We start from the raw sequence: 19023 nt of genomic DNA, 5'->3' as shown, positions 1-19023 counted from the left end.
AACAGAAAGTCGGAGTCAGAAAACTGTAGCTTGTATTGTGTTGTAGGAAAACACTGATTAAGAAGTGAAGGTGCCGTTCCTTTCAGAAGCCAAGTTGATGGTGAACAGACACAGAACAGTTGTTTGGATGGAAATGACTGAACATGTGCAGCTACAACACACTTCATGTGAGGACAGCACACACACACACACACACACACACACACACACACACCCACTCAATCTCACACACTACTTCTTTGTGACCCTGGCTTAACCTTATTGTTATCTCTCTCTTGATCACTGCCTGAGACTACAGGCCAACTGTCTGCTTGAACCGGCTCTGGAGCCACAGACACACAAACAAACACTCTCACAGTCTCACATCCACATGTGCACACACACACACACACACACACACACACACACACACACACACCTCAGCTTAATGGGCCAAGTCTCACCACAGAGGAAACAATTTCCTATCAAAGCTGCTGTGAGTTTCCAGAGCTGTTTATTTCGTTTTTATTGTACGAGATGATATGCCTTCTATGTTCTGCGCTATAAAATAGACAAAGTGTTTCTTTCGGTCTGAACCTAACCTTTGTGCATGCCTGAAAACAAGAATTGCTTCACTGAGACCCTGTCTATTTATATGTGTATTACTGGTGAGCTTTTTTTTCCACACCAAGCTCTCAGTTTCCATCTCACCACACTCCCTGCTGGGCCAAAGCCTATCTTAATTAACACTGGGATTTTACTAGATCACTGTTGGTTTAGTACCAGCTATACACATCTTCTGACAGTAATTAAGTGCTGAAGTTGAGGCTGAGGCTCCAGTTTGTTACTTAAGATGTTACACACACACACACACACACACGAACACACAGAGACATGATGTTATCAACTTGAGGGTCATTGAAAACAATATCTGTCAGAGTCGATTGAGTGGAAATGGAGCCACATCAAGCGGTGCCACAGCCTGTGTGTGTGTGTGTGTGTGTGTGTGTGTCTCTGTGAGTGTTTATATGTTCGCCTACATGCATGAGTGTGTGCCAGTGACCCAATCGTCAGTGTGTGGTTATGGGTGAGTAGCCGTGGTTTCAATGGCTCAACACACACACACACACACACACACACACACACACATACACACAGAGGGGCTTGCTGACAGATGCCTCACACAGTTCAGGGTTACAGCAGAAGAATGGAAAAGAATGATTGTAGTCTGCAGCTCCCACAAATAAATACTCTTTCCACCACAGCCATTGTTGTGAAAATACCATAAAGGAAGTAACACACAATCAAACACACACTGGTATAAACATGCATACACATACAAACACATGCTGGACCTCAAAGAAAAAAAATTAAAAAAAAGCCAACAGAAACACACTGATGTTTGCAGTCTGGGGACGTTACCTTTTGAACAAGCTCGAGAATGTTTACCCCGCCAAAACAAAACTCTCCTCTTTCTTCCCTTTTCCTCAGGTCACCATCTCTTTCCTTTCTCTCCAACTCATTTCCAGTTCTCACTGACCCCCCCCCCCCTCTCTGTGTCCGCGCCCCCATCAACACCCCCACCTGGTTCATTTCAGGCCAGGCTGCCAGTGGCCATGGCAACACTCCAAGAAGGTGGGTGAGTCAACAGAGAGCCACAGAGGCCCTTCTCTCAACCTCCGCCCGTCTCTGGGGGTGAGAGGGTGCAGTGAGGGGACCTCAACTTTTACTGCAAAGAATGACTGAATGAGATGAGGAGAGGAGGGGATGAAGAGGACTGGTGAGGAGAGGAGAAAGAAGCTGAGGAAATGGGAGTCCAGAAGATGGACAAAATAGTGTAAACACTTAAGAAAAAAGAAATGTAACTTAAAGTTTCTTTATCTCAGCAGCAAGCACTCCTACAAATGTGAGTAATGCTATAAAAGAAGTCTGGAAATCCAAACTGTTGTGTTATTGTGATGTTGGCTCATGTTTTTAAAGCAGTGAGAGCCAACTAAGAAAGAGGGCAAATCATCTATGCACGTGCATTTGTCAAAAAAAAGAAAACCCTGCAAACTTATTCAATAAGTCAAGAGAAACAGTCTCACAAATCATGACAAAATATACCAAACAAACTAAGAGACACATGCTAGCATTCAGTCACAACAAGAGCATTTATGATGGCGCAATTTTGAACCAAAATCAATTTATTTCAATGGAATTCATACATTTTTCTGATAAAGTACAGTAGAGAGATAGAAAGGAAATGTGGGGAGAGAAAGGGAGATGACATGTAGCAAAAGCCCCCAGCCAGATTCCAACCAGGGATGTTGTAGTTACGTGATATAGACCCCTAGGCCACTGTGACGCCTTGCAAATTTGCACCCTTGACCAACTGCAAATCATCTTGTCAGAGCCAAGTCCAAAATAGAAGGAAGTTATCATATAAGAAATGTCCTGCAAGCTGTCCCTACGTCACCAAACTTCCTGCATCACCTATTTCCACTAAAAAGCTCTTTGTATGTTTGCCATTTTGTTACGGCGTTCAAGTTATTTTGTCCACTCCCTGAGGGTGTAAGTGAGCAGCAAGTTAGGAGGCAGGTGAGGACAGGACTGAAGGGGGAAAAAGAGGAGTAGAGAGGAAGAGGAGACGCAGTGCTTTGCTATCTGGCTCTAGTGTTGTGTTGAGGGTGTGATGGCCTGTGTCAGTTAACACTCACGCAGTACGTTTCCCCTCCCTGCTGTTGCCAAAATGGTGGACGAGGTGTCGGTGTGTGTGTAAGTGTATATCATCATCGGCACTGTCAGCGTCGGGAGTCAGAGTGTCTGTAACAGTGAACAACGCAGACACACACACACACACTAAGACACACATAAATAGAGCAGAGAGTCCTGGGATGGGTGACACAGACACATGTTTATCATTGAGGGGATTGGTTGGATCCCTTTCATCTGAAAATGGCTGACTGTTCCCTCGCTCCCAGCCTGACCCCTCGGCTGCCTTTATCTCCCTCTCCCTCTCGCTCTCTCACTTTCTCTTTAGCTCTCTCGCTCTCTCTCTCTCTCTCTCCTTTGTGACCTATTTGCCTCCTCCCTCTCTTTCTCCCTGGACAATTTCTGTGAAGTACTTTCTTGTCTCTCCTGTCTAACTTTGACCCTTTATCCTTCGTTTGACTTTACACCCGTTTTATTCCTCTTCCTGTCTTTCTCTCTGTCTCTCTTTCACTACCCTCTGACCCATCTGCTTTTCATCTGAGCCCAGAGAGACGGAGCTGGTGGTTACTGCCATGATGGAGTTAGGTGGGGATGTGGGGGAGACGCATCCTTTAGATTATTATTGCTGACTGATTGACGCATGTGAACAGTCTGCGTCTGCGCGATTGCGTGTGTTTGTGTGCAATTTAACACTCGTCGTCGCGTGTGTTTATGTTGGTGCATTCCTGCATGCATGCGTGTGAAACAATAAGTGAGTTATTAAGCTTCACCAGGGATGTTTGCCTTCTCATAATAAATGCACACAGATATTTGGCACGCTCCGACACCAACCCCCCCAAACCTCACACACACACACACACACACACACACACACACACACACACACACACAGCAGTTCTCAGTGCGATGAGCTGTCAGTCCCTGTTAGGCTTGGCATTCTCGTTAGCACGCGGTTTGGATCCCCTTTCAGAGGAGCTGAACTCAGGACCTTTTCCCCCCCTCAGCATTCCAGAAAGCAGCGAACAAGAAGGAAAGACAGACAGGAAGTGAGAGCCAAGGACCTCTCATGATATTGGAGAGTTTGTATTTAATCGTTTGTTGAAATATCTCCCATGCTGCGTGAGTTTTAAAATTCAGAGTGTTTCTAAACAGTTTCAAAGCCCACCTCCAATGCCACCTCAAATAATTGTGTCTTCATCAAACTGCTGCAAGATCACCCTCGGGTATATATCAAAGGCCAGCTGTGGGAGAGAGAAATCAAGCTTACCAAAGCACATTTACCTTATGAATAACTTTACCTAAAGTTTCAATTACATTCCTTCCAAATGAGCCCCTGAAGAACTGGCGGCTGATTAAAAGGAATTTATTTGTGTTTCTCTGGGAGAGAAAATGGAATAGAGTTGCTTTTTTTTTTTTTTACACGAGCCAGATCAGCGGGTCCTCCTGGGTGGGCAGTGCTGCCCGAGAAAAAACTGAACCCAAACCAGACATCCTTTCAAAATGATTTCATCCACAATCACTGGTGCGCTGACGACTGCAACCAATCCAAGATAAGCATTTAAAAAAACAAACATAAAAGCTAGAAAATTGCTTGATGTGGAGGGAAACGTCCACCATTTCAACAGACCATGCCTGAAAATTTCCCCAAAACTTGGCGCCCTCCCAACCAAAAAACTCCCGTCTCCGCAGTCCGCACCATCCCAGGTTAGCCCGAGTGAAGACGGATGGAATTCCTGGAACATCTTGCAGACTTAAACCAGACTTCTCACTTTCTGAATTCTTGTTTTTTTCCTTCATAACCTGCTGATGGTTATGACAAATAATCCGTCTCTACCGGGGGAGTGTGGTTGGGGGTGTGGGTGTAGGGGAGGTGTGAGGAGGAGTAGCTTAAATGCAATATTTGGTGCCATTAGGAGTTCAGCGATTCAGGGTTTGGTCTCTCCGTTCAGAATTTGGGTTCGATTTAAAAGTTTTGTGGATGGAAGATGAATTACCTGATGTGCTTCTGTCCTAGCAAACATTTCATGATTAAAGATAATTTTTTTTCACCTAGCTTTAGGGATGGTTTATATCAATGCCCAGAGTGACTGCTTAAGTAAATACCAGATACTCGCAACCATGTACACGTAGGAGAAAACAAATACTTAAAAAATAATTAAATAGAAATAAGTCTTTTAAAGACCATCTCATACTGTCCAACAGTACACGTGGAGAAAGTCAAAAAGAAGCTCCAGGACTCTTTGTTGAACTCTCTTTGAAAAATATGAAATCAAAAAGACAGAGCACTTTTTAATTACTCGGTTTGTTTTTCTTACTCCTCTTTCACCACCTCCTGTATTTTTTTTCTCTTTCCCCTCCTCGTCCTTCTCATCTTCTCTTCCCATGCTTTCCAGGGAGCCTTCCAGCTTTTGTTTGAGTCAGGGGCCGTTTTGTGTAAACAGCAGCCGGGTTGAGGTAAGATAGTGAAGTTTATGCGGTTTATATGACCTGACCAGTTTCTTACATCAGTATTCCTTCTCTGACAAACATGATAAAAATGGATTCTTGCTCTCTGAGGTTTTTCTTTTCTTTTTTTTATATTTGGACTGATACAATACATAGCTATTCATTACATATGCTGTGTTTTATGACACCAAGGCCAATGAAAGGATTTTGTAAATCCTTTATTGTTCAGTCAGAGTGTGTACTATGGTGTTTAATGAATCTCAAAACCTGCGCACAAAAACTCACAAGCTCACAATTTCTGCTCCATATGCTCAAAAATACCCAGCTTGCTCGATCGTGTCTACGTGCTCGCAACTGCTCAACACGCTCGCTCCCTCATCAAGTTGACTTTTGAGACTTTGGAGGCGGGGATGAAAGAGACAGTGGCTGATATCTCCTTTGATTGGCTGTTTGGTTTGATCACTGACACAGATGAAGACACCATTGCTCGCAGATATTGTTCTGGTTTTTATGTGTGTGGGTTTTGAGGCTAATTAAATGCCATAAAGTAATCATTTCTTGAAACCTTTTTGGACACACAAGTTTGCTTTCTTCAACAGCAGATATAGACTCCCTTTATTTGGCTGAACTTGTCTCCTTGGCAATGCAGCACAAAATTAAACCATTACATGCAGCGAGTGACAGAACACACAAATTATGTACTGTACTATTTGTAGAGCTGGCATGCCAGTTTTTTTTATTATGAAAATCTATTAGTCAAGGTCAAAGGTCAAGTCTTTTTATAAATGCAATAAATGTTTCTTGCAGGGAGATGCAACATTCATATATTTAGAAGCACAGATGGCCTAATGTGTAGAAATGGACAAACACACAAGATTCTTCCATTACTTTTTTAAATCATCGATGTTCACAATATACAGTCATATCGTATGTACTAAATCCTCCAGAAATTGGTCAAAAGGCCAAACAATGAAAGTAATTGTGGGATCATTTCACTCCCACACCTTCTTTTAACATCCAGACACATTTACAGGCTTATTAGGTTTCAGGCAGAGCTATTGTGCTGGACAGCTTTTTGTCTTGAGGCAGCTGTAGGAAAATGTAGATCAGCACTGCAGTCACGATCAACTTTGTCAAGGCCATGACCAAACAAGATTCAAGTCCAAGTCAGTTCGAAGACAAGCCAATGCCCTCCTTTTGACCACTGCCTCAATAGGGTGCAAATTTGTCGGGATTGTTATTGATAGTATATTGGACTTTGTGCTATACTTGTATTGGACAGCATTTCTCAGCAGCATATAAATCCAATTTGAGTGTGTGTATAATCAGTAGCCAGCTGGACATTCATCTATAGATAGCAGAGCAATAAAGGCAATTATGCCTGTGATTTCCACATAATTGAGAGTTCATTTGTGTCAGTCTCAGGCAAAATAACAAGACCTCAAGAAAAATACTGAGACACGACCAAGATAAATGAGGTTGGAGACAGAGAGGAGACCACAGCTTTACAAACTGCCATCATTAACAGCATGAAACCCGGACTGCGCTTGAGTCCGGCAGCCGTAGAGCCTGTAGCGAGGGCAGCGGTGCAGCAGTAGTGGTCAGCTGGGACCTCGCGTCCAAACATTGTCGTCACTCTCATCCTTTCTCCATCCCTCCCATCCTTCACCATATCCCTTCATCCATCCCCCCATCCCACTAAATACCCCGGCTGTTAGCAGGCATTAAAAAGCCATTCACACTGCTCTCAAGTGCTTGGGTTGGCCGTCACCAGAGCTGACTACAGAGGCTTTGAGGTGGCCTGGCCTCTCTCTCCGTCTCTCTTTCTCCGTGTCTCTCATGCACTATCCCCTTTGCATTTTGGCAAGCTGATAAAATAGGCTTGTGTTTCCATTACAATATTCACTCGCTCTCCGTGAGCTTTTCACAAAGATCTAGCTTTTGGCCGTCAACAATGGCACGCATGCCTGCGCCGTCTGTCTGTCAGGCTTCTGTCGGCCGCCTGAGGTGTTGACACTATTACCTGAGAGAATCAACAGCAGAAAAATCTATCAAAAACATGGGATTTGTTCACACTGATCCAGAACATGGCTTGGCTCACACTGCGCCCAGTCCATATTTTTCATATTATCAGATTGTGTGAAGTTGCAGCGTGACGTAAGACGCTGAGGGCCACATCCGTTGGAGACCAGTGGCAAGGAAACGTCTCTGTGGAGCCCTTCACCACTGGCGGACACACCATCACAATAAAACCAGTATGGAACCAGAGGGACCAAATTCCACTGTGGACTATGAGATGCAGCCAGACAAAACCAGTGGGAAAGTGCCCTCTTAAAAAGTCTTTTGCTAACTCTACTCAATTTGGACCACACGTTTGATATAAAAAAAAAAACAACAATTTCTTCAGTTTATCATTTGATGTTTTTACAACAGAGATACTGTAGACAGGGGTTTTTCGAAGTCTGACACTGTGCAACCCCCCCCCCCCCCCTCGCCCTGTACATTGGACTGTATAATGATTGGCACCATTAAAAATTTGCCCAATTAGCTATTAACACTTCCTGTTTACAATGTACCTATGGATGTAAAGACAACTATCACTGGATTACTCTGATACTGACGAATCATAGAAAAACCTGAGAATCATCACGTTTTTCTATGATTTCTAAGCAGATTTATGGACGTTTATTCGATGGACATCAAAGATAATGATATCCTGCAAAAGAGTAAGTCACTTCATCTAAAGATATGTGTTAGGGGTGTCCCGAGCTGATCCGGGCATATTTTAATGTCATCAGCCGAGTTAAAGCAGATCAAAATCAATAGAGCTGCAGCACTGCTCTCCTTAATGACCAAGTCATATAATATCAATAATTTAAGCTTGTCAGTTGTAAAGTTTTGGATCAGGACCTTCAGTATTTGGATTTGGTTTGTCAGATACAACATTTCAGTAAATATAAATATTGGATCAGACTCTGTATCGGCACATCTTAGGACACATATCAGGATCCGGACATCCCCAATATCTGTATCATGTCAGTGTGTTAGGATTTAGTTATGACTTTGAGAAGGAGTACAGATTTTGATGCAAATTGCGTCTCACGTCTCTCTCACAGTCTGAAAGCCTCTACTGTAGGACGTATAAATGCCAAACAACAAACACCCTTCATCAGCCACCACTAGCATGCTTTATTTTTTGAGGGTTTGTAATACATTCTGTACATGATAATTATAACACTGTACATACGAACCTAAAAATGTAAATTAACAGGAAAAGTAACAGAAATTGAAGAACAGGAATTACAGCATCTTCTATATTTAAGAAAAAGAGTACCACCCTCTAATAAGGTTTTCATGGCGAGATATGGTTGCCATCCACACTGGTTGGTATATTATGGGATGCTGTTACTACGCTAAGGCAGGTGGTCTGGTACATAGCTGACAGGGGCATCAGAAACCAATAACTGTGTCTGCTTACACACCGACTTTCTTCAGCCAAGTTAAACTCACATATCTGTCTGTTCCCACAGTCGACTTGAGACCACTGCTTTAGTGCTTTAGCTTAATGGGACAGTTGATAATTACGTTTTTACAATGAAGTTGTGAATTGCAATTTTGGTGTCAGTATTCAATATTAAATTTAAGTATTTTTTGATGAAAATACGTTGAAAGTATTCTCTGGATACATTGAAAAATCCTCATGGAATCCCTTAAAAAGAAGCCAGAGCCAGGCTAGCTGTACCCCTTATTTCTAGTCTTTATGCAAAGCTAAGCTAACAGGCTGCAGACTGTAGCTTAAAAGTGAATAAGTGTATTTCCCAAACCATCAAACTATTTTAAAAGACTACTTTAAAACTCTATCAACACCTATTATTATAAAAAAGATGTGAGTTGGTGTCTAGTGTGTATGAGCTACAAACTTGCTGTGAGATGTTTCAGAAATACCAGGCTGTTCGCACAATGAACTTCTGTTCAGTGTGTGCAGTGCTGCAGTATAGCCAGGCTTTATGGCAGAAACCATGATTTGTATCCTCAAGTGTCCTCAAACCACACTGAACCTCTGGAATATATGAGTAGAGTGCAAACATAATTTAATTCAGTGAATGCAAATGAAGCATTGAGAATCTGTGTAAGGATGGATTTCATTCAATATGCATGTGTAACTGCGCAGAAAGACTTGAGCTAAGACGTTCACCCCCGTGCCCACGACAACACATTTGTCTGCGACAAAGTCAACTGCCCCACCTGTTCACCATTAATATAGGTTTTACTCCATCAAACCATTTCCCACACAATCCCACATCTGTGATTCACACAACACACACATTCACCTCCGCAGCCCCTCAGGCTGACATGTTTCCCTGCTAATCTGTTTGCACAACTCTGGTGTGACCACAGGCCAATTACACATCGTCACATGATGCACACCCACAAGAGGGAACGAGGAAGAAAAATGAGAAAAGAGCCACCCACTGAGAGCCCCTCTTTCTTAACTTCTCCCCCTCTTTTCTCCCCCTGGACACTCTCCCCCATTCTCCCTCTCCTCCTGGCGTTCTCACTCATCCCATCTCCTCCATCTCCAGCTCTCCCACTCAGTCTGTGGCTGTAATTACAGTTGCCCATCATTTGGGCTCCCCCTAAACAACGGCACCCCTCAGAGACCACGGTCCCGCTACGACTCTCTAAGTAAATTTGATTTCTCATCTCATTTACATTCCATAAACTCTGCCATATGTTTGATATTATGTTTAAACTGTTCCAATGGACGCCAAGAGAGCGTATGCCTTGGGAAAGGTAGGAGAACTGTGTTGGAAACACTATGCTAGTGAGTGACAGCTGAAATTGACCATGATGTGAGAGAGAAAAAAAACTCAAAACCAGAAGAGGAGAAGAGAGAGAAACTTCACAGCAGCATCCTGTATTTTTTTTATTTTTTATTGTTGTCTTTTTTATTTTGGCACAGAGGAAACTGTGGAGTGGAGAAAGTGAAAGGTTTCCTGTGTTATTGTTGCTTTTGCTCTCTCCCAGCACCACCAAATTGAACAATTTCATTTTCCTCTCCTCTCTTTCCCGTTGTGCCTGAGTGGGGTGGGGGTTGTTCTGCTTCGCCCCCCGCTCCCTGCTTGTCCCTGTTCCTCCACTTCTCTTTCTCATAATCCCTTTTTATGTTTCTTTTCTTTTTTTTCTTTTGGTCCTTTCTCTCGTGGTAAGGATTGACCAGGTCACACGTCAACAGCAGGGCAGCCAATTTTATCATTATTTTTTATCCCTTTTACGTGCCAGATGGAAAGGAATTTTCACATAGGACTATAGAAAGAGGGCCAAATAGTTCTGTAAAGTACTTGGACAGTATATTGGTGTACTTTTCATCCCTGTCCTGACATAGTGAACTCATCTTATAGTGCAAAAAAAAAAAGAAATAATCTCCTTCCATCCATGTATTCGCTAAACCGCTTATCTTGTTAAAACCAAATTTGCAAAGACTAATTGACTCTGTGTCGTTACAAGGAACTGAAAAAGTCATGTTCATCAGCAGTGCAGGGGGGGTTGCGGAGGGGGCTACTGGGGTTTTAGCCAAAGGGATGAGGTCATCCAGAGGGCAAGGATGAGGGCAACCGTCTCCCTCAGTCAATCCGGCTCAGAGAAAGTTCTGGGAACTCTAATTTGAGAGGTGAAACAGAGGCCTGAATGCACAAATGCTTAAAATCCCATGAGCTACTGAGGGCACACTGGGGTAAAACAAATTTATTGACCTGGGGCTGAAGGATTTTGATGACGGCTGCAGAAACATGAGGCCCATCCAGGTGGTCAGCTGCTGGTCTGGGATCAGTTTTTACTTGCAGGCCCAAAACGTTGCTGTTTTAATCCACGCTAACCTGGTGTGGCGTTTGAAAAGCAGCCCGATACATGTGAATGCATCACAATAAAATGCATCCACGTTTAGATTTGTTTGATGAAGACTCATACATGCAGTCCGGTAATAGGGAGGAACTATTGGTTGCAGTGTAGAGGATTGTGACTGAGAACAGGTCCGCAATGGGAGGATGAAAGTTTGTACAGACGGTAACGTTTTTCAAATGGGTGACTCAGCTCAGTTTGACCTGTGAAGTTCTGTGTTTGTGCTTTCACTTATCTCTGTAATCTATCCCTGCAAAACTGTTTGTGCTGGTACCGGAGCATGTGTGTCTGAAGTCTTGTTAATGGCACTGGAGCCTGTCTCCTGCCTCCCACTGCTTGTCTGTCTGACGATCTTTAGCTCTGCCTTCCTGCTTCATTTCTTACCTGCCCGTCTCTCTGCTGGTTTGTCTGTCTGCCTCCTTCAACTGAGAGGTGCTATTAGATGGAGAGGTGCGTAATGGGCGTCACTCCACCCATCTGCACGGAGGGGGGGGAGATAGGACGGATGACAGGATTTATGTGCTCGCTAATAAACTTTACAAGTGGAGCCTTGTTTCAGTTTTCAACTGGCAGTTTTCACATTGGGGACCAGCTTCAGGGCCCGGTCGTGCACAAAAAAAGCAGTCATTGGAGTGACGTCTTAAAGTTAAGGTAGATATATTTTTGAACAACATGAAATCATTCATTTACAAGGCCAAGCAGGAATAGCACCTGCTTCCTGACAAAGACAAATGTAACCCCAGCTCATCTGCTTCACATTTGAGCCTTTCAGAGAGGTTTATGAAATTTTACTTTGAACCAATTATGTCAGTGGTTGAAGCCTTTATGATGCGTGTAATACTGATCATGGGAGAACAGTAATGCAGACTATGGCTTAAAAAACTGTCATTGCTTATTATTGTTTTTCCTCAGCTCTCATTTGTCGAGTTAAATTGAACTCAAATCAACACTTTGTGTATGAGACTATGGTAGAGTCAAAGTGTTTTTATGCAGGACGGATGCATGTGTGAATATGCACAGCTGCGTGAATGTGTGACACACAGAATTGCCAAAAAAAATGACGTACATGTTCCCCACAAGTCTGACTGGATAAATACACATAAAAAGCACAACTGAAACATAATTATTTGACTTTCATGACAAAGCAAGTAAAAGGTGTGAACGTGAAAATGAGCGTGTAGGTTTTTGGAGAGGGGGGTGCAGAGAGGTGAGAGGTGCAGGGGCCGGGGTGTAAGCAGAGCTGAAGTGCTCCGCTGGGTTGTGTATAATGGGGACAGGTCCGAGGGGGCAGAGAAGACGCATGGGTCACATTAAAACCGGGTTCAGTGAGAGGCCTCCACTAATGCTACCTAATCCCAGACAAGCCTGGCTCATACAACACACACACACACATACACACAGTTGTTCTCTTCTGGCACCTATTTATGACCGTTGGCCTGTGGTGTATGAGAGGTGTGGCAGTATGTGTGGCTGATGTCACAGGCAGGCCGGGACGCTGAGTTCATCTCCGACCACCGAGCGTCCGACATGGAAAGTTGCATGCCATGCCGTGCTGGCCTTTTTTCCATGTTCACCCACACTGGGCGTTATTGATACGCCGCATTGTTTGGTTACTTGTCAGCTGCTGCTCTTTCGCTCTTTGTTAACACTAATATATTTTTATGGCTGTTGTGCGCTTAGATTTGGCTCCGCAGTGATTTTAAAGATATCAGTGCATAGTACTCACACTCACTACTTTGTCCCATTTAGCCCAAATTGTCTGTGTCTGTTTATGGATAAAATTCTTGCTACTGCACTCCTGAGGAAGAGGAACTCAGGGTTACACACTCATAAAGCACCAAAGCAGTACATGTTTGGAAGCAGACTAAGAATTATTCAGACAGTCCTTCACTGAAAAATGACAGCTTGTGCCTAAAAAGCAACATATGCTTAAATTTGAATAACAAAACCTTCCAAATGACGTAGGAATTTTGGCTGTTGTACGTCAGGAGGAAATACTGTGACAATCTAGAACCACAAAATCTGCAGAAGCAGGAGGTTGGGTGTTGTTGGATGGGTCAACAAAATACTGTACTTTGACACAGGAGTCCCCAGTTCACTTTCTGTTACCTGCCAACGGTCAGCGTTGATTTCTTTTAAATATGACCACTATCATTCTCTAACATTAACCAAGTAGTAATCCAAACCATGATCTTTCCCTAACCAAGCGTTAACCGAAGCGTTGTTAGATCACAAAATGGTTTTATTAATGTCCAGCCAATATGGGTGCCAGATAAGAAAATGCTTACGTCTTTCAGGGGGGCAGTTACTTATGACGTAATTCGTCATTTAATTTGGAAGACTTGTGGGAATTATTGCATAATAGATAGATAAAGGTTAAAGGCTGCTTTCCCACCTGCAAAAAGTATTGCCTGACCACCTGATCTAAAAACTATAGTAACAATATGCTGTTAACTGTTGTGCTGCATTTAAGCCACATCTCAAAGTCAAATTTTTATATATATATATATATATATGTGTAACAGGGAAGAATGGAATTATGAGTGATAGCATCTAGAGAAAAGCAGACACCTTAGCGGCACACATCACATCGTAGATACATACAATGATCCTCGGTTTCAGCGGGGCTAACCTGGTTAAACAAAGGTTATAAAACAACAACGTCCCAAAAGACAACAACATTCCAGAGGGGCCGAGTGGGTCTCTGAGGAAATCAGTCAGTCACATTCCTGTCTGTGATCAATCAGCCTCTGGCCCAGACAACCTGAGATTAACCTCAGCCTTCCTGGAAACTACCTGCCCTTCCCACAGAAAACAACCTCCAGCTCCGCACAATTTACAGCAGTTTCCCTTTTTGTGATGAGCAGATATGTAATACAGAAATATAATGTGTGTGTGTGTGTGTGTGTTTTTTTTGTGTCTTTGAGACTACCTGCCTGCAGGAAAACACACTCAACCACCATTCACTTTACTGCAATTTCCACTGTTAGGATGACAAAATAATTATACAGAAACAGAGTGCAGTTTAAGTGTGTGTGTGTGTAGGCGTGTGCTTTGCAGCTTTGGTCCTATTGGTCCTCATTCGAAGGGAAGATGACTGCAGAGTGAAGATGGATCCACAGTGTGATGTGAGGCCGTTACAATTGAAGCAGAAAGGAACGCTCATTTTCTCCAACAAAGGGAGGACGTGGGCGAAGGAAGGATTTTGGCACATTGAACCGTAAAGTATGGAAGAGCGCTCCGACCTGTCACGCTTAACTCACTACCTCAGCGGCCCTCAGCTTAGTGACAATGTGGTGGAGTCATTATTTCAGGTCTCTCAGGTACAGTGATCAGGGATGTGACCTCTGTTGGATCCACTGAAAGGAGACAAAGCAGCAGGTTTATGGAGGAGCACAGAGATTACAGTGGAGTTAATGTTTCACTGTAATCTAGTCAGTAGGAGTTCCACAGAATAAAGAAAAGAAAAATCAACACTGGGCTACTTTTTGTGTTCCTTCTACAGGTGCTGAACTTGCCACTTTCAACTTTAGTTAAATGAGTTAGTGGAGAGAGAGATCACGATACTAGTGTTGACTCAAGTTTTCCAGTTAAGAAAACGCTGAAATTGTGGCACTTTGTTTAAGTGGAACATTTCCTGTAGCCGCACTGTACCAGCTTCCTGTCAGCTCGTCAGCTGCCTGCTCTTAAACTCAACCAGCGTTAACAATTTTTTCTTTTACCTCTCATTTTTTTTCACAAAATATGAGTCCAGTAAAAGAAATTGTGATTTATTCAGCTGTCAAGTGCACAGTGCCCCTGTTTTCTCAGTGTCCATATCCAGCCTCTCTGCCTCCCTCCATCTCGCCGTCAGCCTGCAGTGTTCTGGCCAGCGCATAATTGCCTAAGTGCTTCTGGATGGCAGCAGGCTATTTGGTCATTAAGGGGCCTATTAAGTCATTAGTGCAACAGTGGGACTGCCGTCTGCCTGCCGACAGGACCAGATGATCGCCCTGATACGTGTTGCCTCGCAGTTTTCCACATATTTGCGCAGGTAATTATAGCTTAGATGTGAAACACCCTCAGATGTCACGCCGAAAGAGGGGATACACGTCGCCAGCACACTTTAAAGGTAATCTCTTCCTCCCCTTCTCCTCCTCCTCCACCTCTTTTTCCACTCGGAGTGTGTTGATGTGTGTGTGTGTGTGCAGATGAGCAATGGGTTAGCAACGGGACAACCAGAGCCTCGGGACATGTCAGAGAGAAAGATAGAGAGCGAGAAGGAGTGAGGAGGTCAGAGAGAAGAAGAGCAGACAAAGAATCATTTTTTTTCCATCAGTCTGAAGCCAACACATCGTTTCAAACCCGAACTTACACACCCGTCACGGAATGTAAATATTTGGATAAGGGTAAGGTTGGATGTTACTTAATTCCTCCCTTTAAAGATGTCCTGTTTAGGTGAACACGGTCCAAAGAACACAAAGTATTCTGCATGATTTGATAGGACGCATGAGAATCTTATTTTGATTTCTCTTAGCAACCCCTGCCCAGCCTTTGGAGACATTCACTACTCCGGGCTCACAATATTATATTCGCCGCATAAATGCTCATCAAATACTGCCACGCACCGCCAGAAACCTCTGGATCTGTACGGAGAAAGACATTTCTCCTAGATGTGTGCTGTATTTTACTTTTACTGTTTTACTGTTTTTAAACCATTTTCAAATCACTGATGTCTATCCTAGGGCCATATACTTTATGAGGTCCAATCTGAATTGGAAAACCAAACACAAACACAAATCAAATTGGATATCACATAAAGTAATAGTGACATATGGGAAACACAGACTGTGTGGGTCTAAACACAGTTAAGGGGAATGTCTCTGGCGCAGACAGACAAAAGTTGTACTTTATGACCACTGTGTGTAAATTCAGTGGTTGCTCTCCTAGTACCATGCACTCATTATATATTTGCATACACGCCTTGGAAAAACTAAAGTTCATCACATTTCATATTATTTTACCATGAAGAAATGCATTGTTGTGATGTTGTAGCCGCATCTCCAGGCCTGAAAGTGACCACAGCATGTGAGGCTGCAGTGTCAGCACAACAGAAAGCCTCGGCCTGATGTCTTCTCTAGAGGGATGGCTCAGGACTTCACTGATTGAAATAGACATGTCAGATTGTCACTGAGGCCGTAAACAGCGCTCCTCCTGCTGAGAGGAAACCGGACTCTGTCACCTACCACCCTCCCATCCCTTAAAACCTTTACCCGCTCCCCTCTCCAGCTCTGAGGTGACAGTCAGCCATCTCTGTCTCTCTCTCTCCCTCACACACACCGTTGCACAAGTCCCGGCACAAAATAGCCCGAGCTGTTGGGCCAGGCACTCTATCAGATTGGCTCTGCAGTGCCCAGACTGACCCCAGCAGACTGCCAGTCTCCTTACCGCTCTGCTGCTCCGCGGCTCCGCCACCACCTCCCGCCGTGACCCATGACCCCTGCCCAGGAGACAGGCGCCACCGATATGATGTAATTTCTCTCCGACATGGGCCAGTGGCCTCGGTTGCAATGCGACCCAGGGAAAATAAATATGGGTGTTTATTTGGTGGGAGTGAGAGAGGCCCACAGGCTGGAGCCGTCCCTCACGTTTCCCAAAAGCTGCTTTGCACTAGAGCCGTTTCTGTTCCACATCTTAAGTCCAAAAACATACAGTATCTAGGCGAAAATAAGCAACGGCGGTTTGGTATTGTGCACCATCAACACACTGTACCATTGTGATGCTGAGACTGTTGACCCACTCAGTTGCTGTTTCTCAATTTCAGTAGATGCAAAAGCACCTTGCGTCTTCTGATTTATTATTTATAAAGACAATAGACAGGTTTGTGATGGCGTAACACCTGATAAGTCGTGATGGTAATTTATTGATCCGAGCTGTGATTGTGCAGCTTGCGCCCTCTGAGCCGACTAAGCTTTCTCCAGCCGTTCCCACTCAAAGCATTCACAAAGACCTTGGTCCTGGCTGGCCCGCCCAGCTGTCAACCTACATCGGCCTCCAAAGAACTGGAGAAGAACCATGCACCATGATCCGCCTTTGTTTCCACAACTTATAAACTGCCTCTCGGAGAGACATCCACACCTCTCTGTGATCTAAAGGGACTAAAGAGAGGTCTCAGATGGCCAGAGCTCTTGTTAGACCACAATGGTCTAAAGAGGGCTCTGGCGCACTTAACATCTCTCCGTCCCTCCACGCTACCACCAACATCACCACTACAAGGAGAAGATGGCTGCATTAAAATATCCGCTCCACCTCCTCCTATTCCAGAGAGGATGATCCGCTGTACCTCTTTTCATTTCAAATGACTTCCTCTGAGGTCACAGGTCATCAGCTAACCTGTAGACCTGAACCAGAGCCTCAAGACCGCCCGCTAGCCCCACTGCGCTGGCCCCACGGGGACCAGGTGCCTATGAGAAACCTACACTGTGACAGATGATGAATCACCAGCGTTCACGTTTCTAAGAGCCTCTCGGTGAAGTCAAACTTTCAGGATGTTGTAAGCAACTGCTTTTTATTGGGAACAAATAATATGTGGGCCGTCAGGGTTTGGAACCTTTCCCAACTCACATCTCCCTTTGAGAATTGCTCATGTTTCAGATTAGCGTTAGCGGTGTGACGGTGCACATCAGTCTCCCTGCGTTTTCAAACCCACCGCTGCCTATTCCCCAGTCAGCCTCTCTCTCTCTCTCTCTCTCTCTCAGTGTCTCACTCCTCTTTCTTCTGACTCCCACCCACGCATTTTCTCTCTGACTCTTTCTCTATCCATCCTCCTGACCTCATCCTTGTTACAGTCAAGCGTAGAGGGAATCAATCAACCGTAGTGTTCAGATTAAATCACAAATTATTATAATTGAAAATAATGGTTTCCATGTCAGTTTCAGTTCATTCTGAATTGTTCTCATACATATCTGGAAACGAGGGGGTTTGGAAGCTCGGAAGTCCAACGGTGCTTGTGCTCTGGAGGAGTGAAATTCAAGTTATCCATGATCCAATTTTGACTGAATAAAACTCTTATCTGAATTCGAGCACCTGTCTTGTAAAAATGTTACCATCCCTTGTAAATTCAGTGCATTCAGCCTGAATTCTCTTCTCAGGAACAGTAGATCATGCTTATTAAAGTCGATTAGAAGTTCTCAGGAAGCATAAACACTGCTTTCTAAAGTTGGACACTCAACCCTGTTAGGATGTAATTTAAAACAGTGTTGTTTTAAGGGGCAACTGCTGTGCCTGCCACACTAAATACAGATCACCGTTAGGGACAGTTACGCTGAGACTACTTTATAGATGAAAAAGACATGAATGTCTTTAAGATAACAAGAAAACAACACGTCTACAGGACATAACAGACTGCAGCATTAAGCATAGTGTGGCTTGCCGAGCTTATTTCTAGGAGCAGCAAAACTCCCTGGCATGTGCACGGCATGCATTGCGACTTTGACAGCGTAGTTAGGAGGTGCTGATGAAAGAGGAGAGGCTGGGAGCCCACTGCCTCTCAAATTAGCCCTGGAGCACTCCGACCTGTCACATGGAGCCGTAGGCCGTCGCAGATTCTATTGCACTGCAACCGCCGATGTGCATGTATGGAGCTTTGCATGCTTCGTGTGCGATGTGCCGTGCATGGAAAGCACATGTGTTTGGCTGTGAGTATACTGCATGAATGCACATACTGAGATGTTTTTCCTCCTTAATGTAGATCAAAGGTTGTATTAGAACGTAAATTAGGACAGAGCATCTTTCCCCGTGCTGTCAAGGCTCATCACAGATTTTTGTGGGACCTCCCACAGTTTGAAAAATGGTCTCCAGCCTCCAACTTAGGTGACCTCAAACTGACTAATTCCTTAAATAGATGCATGTTCCCTTCATTTCTTTATCATCAGGCAAGAAATGAAAGATGGACATACTCCCCATGTTTTGCTCATCAAGTAATTAAGTTATTTCGTTCATCTTCCAGTCTCCGATTACACTGCGAGC

At 44.0% G+C, this 19023-nt stretch overlaps 1 protein-coding gene across 2 annotated transcripts in view; it reads right to left on the bottom strand.

Annotated features, from left to right (window-relative positions):
- Positions 1-19023, bottom strand: part of trabd2b (TraB domain containing 2B) — a 61658-nt gene that overhangs the window by 38741 nt on the left and 3894 nt on the right. The gene's annotated exons all lie outside the window — the stretch shown is intronic.

This window comes from Enoplosus armatus, chromosome 7 (assembly GCF_043641665.1).
Source record: "Enoplosus armatus isolate fEnoArm2 chromosome 7, fEnoArm2.hap1, whole genome shotgun sequence".
Lineage (NCBI taxonomy): Eukaryota > Metazoa > Chordata > Actinopteri > Centrarchiformes > Enoplosidae > Enoplosus > Enoplosus armatus.
Note: the sequence above shows the minus strand (reverse complement) of the source record. Positions and strands in the feature narration are given on the sequence as shown.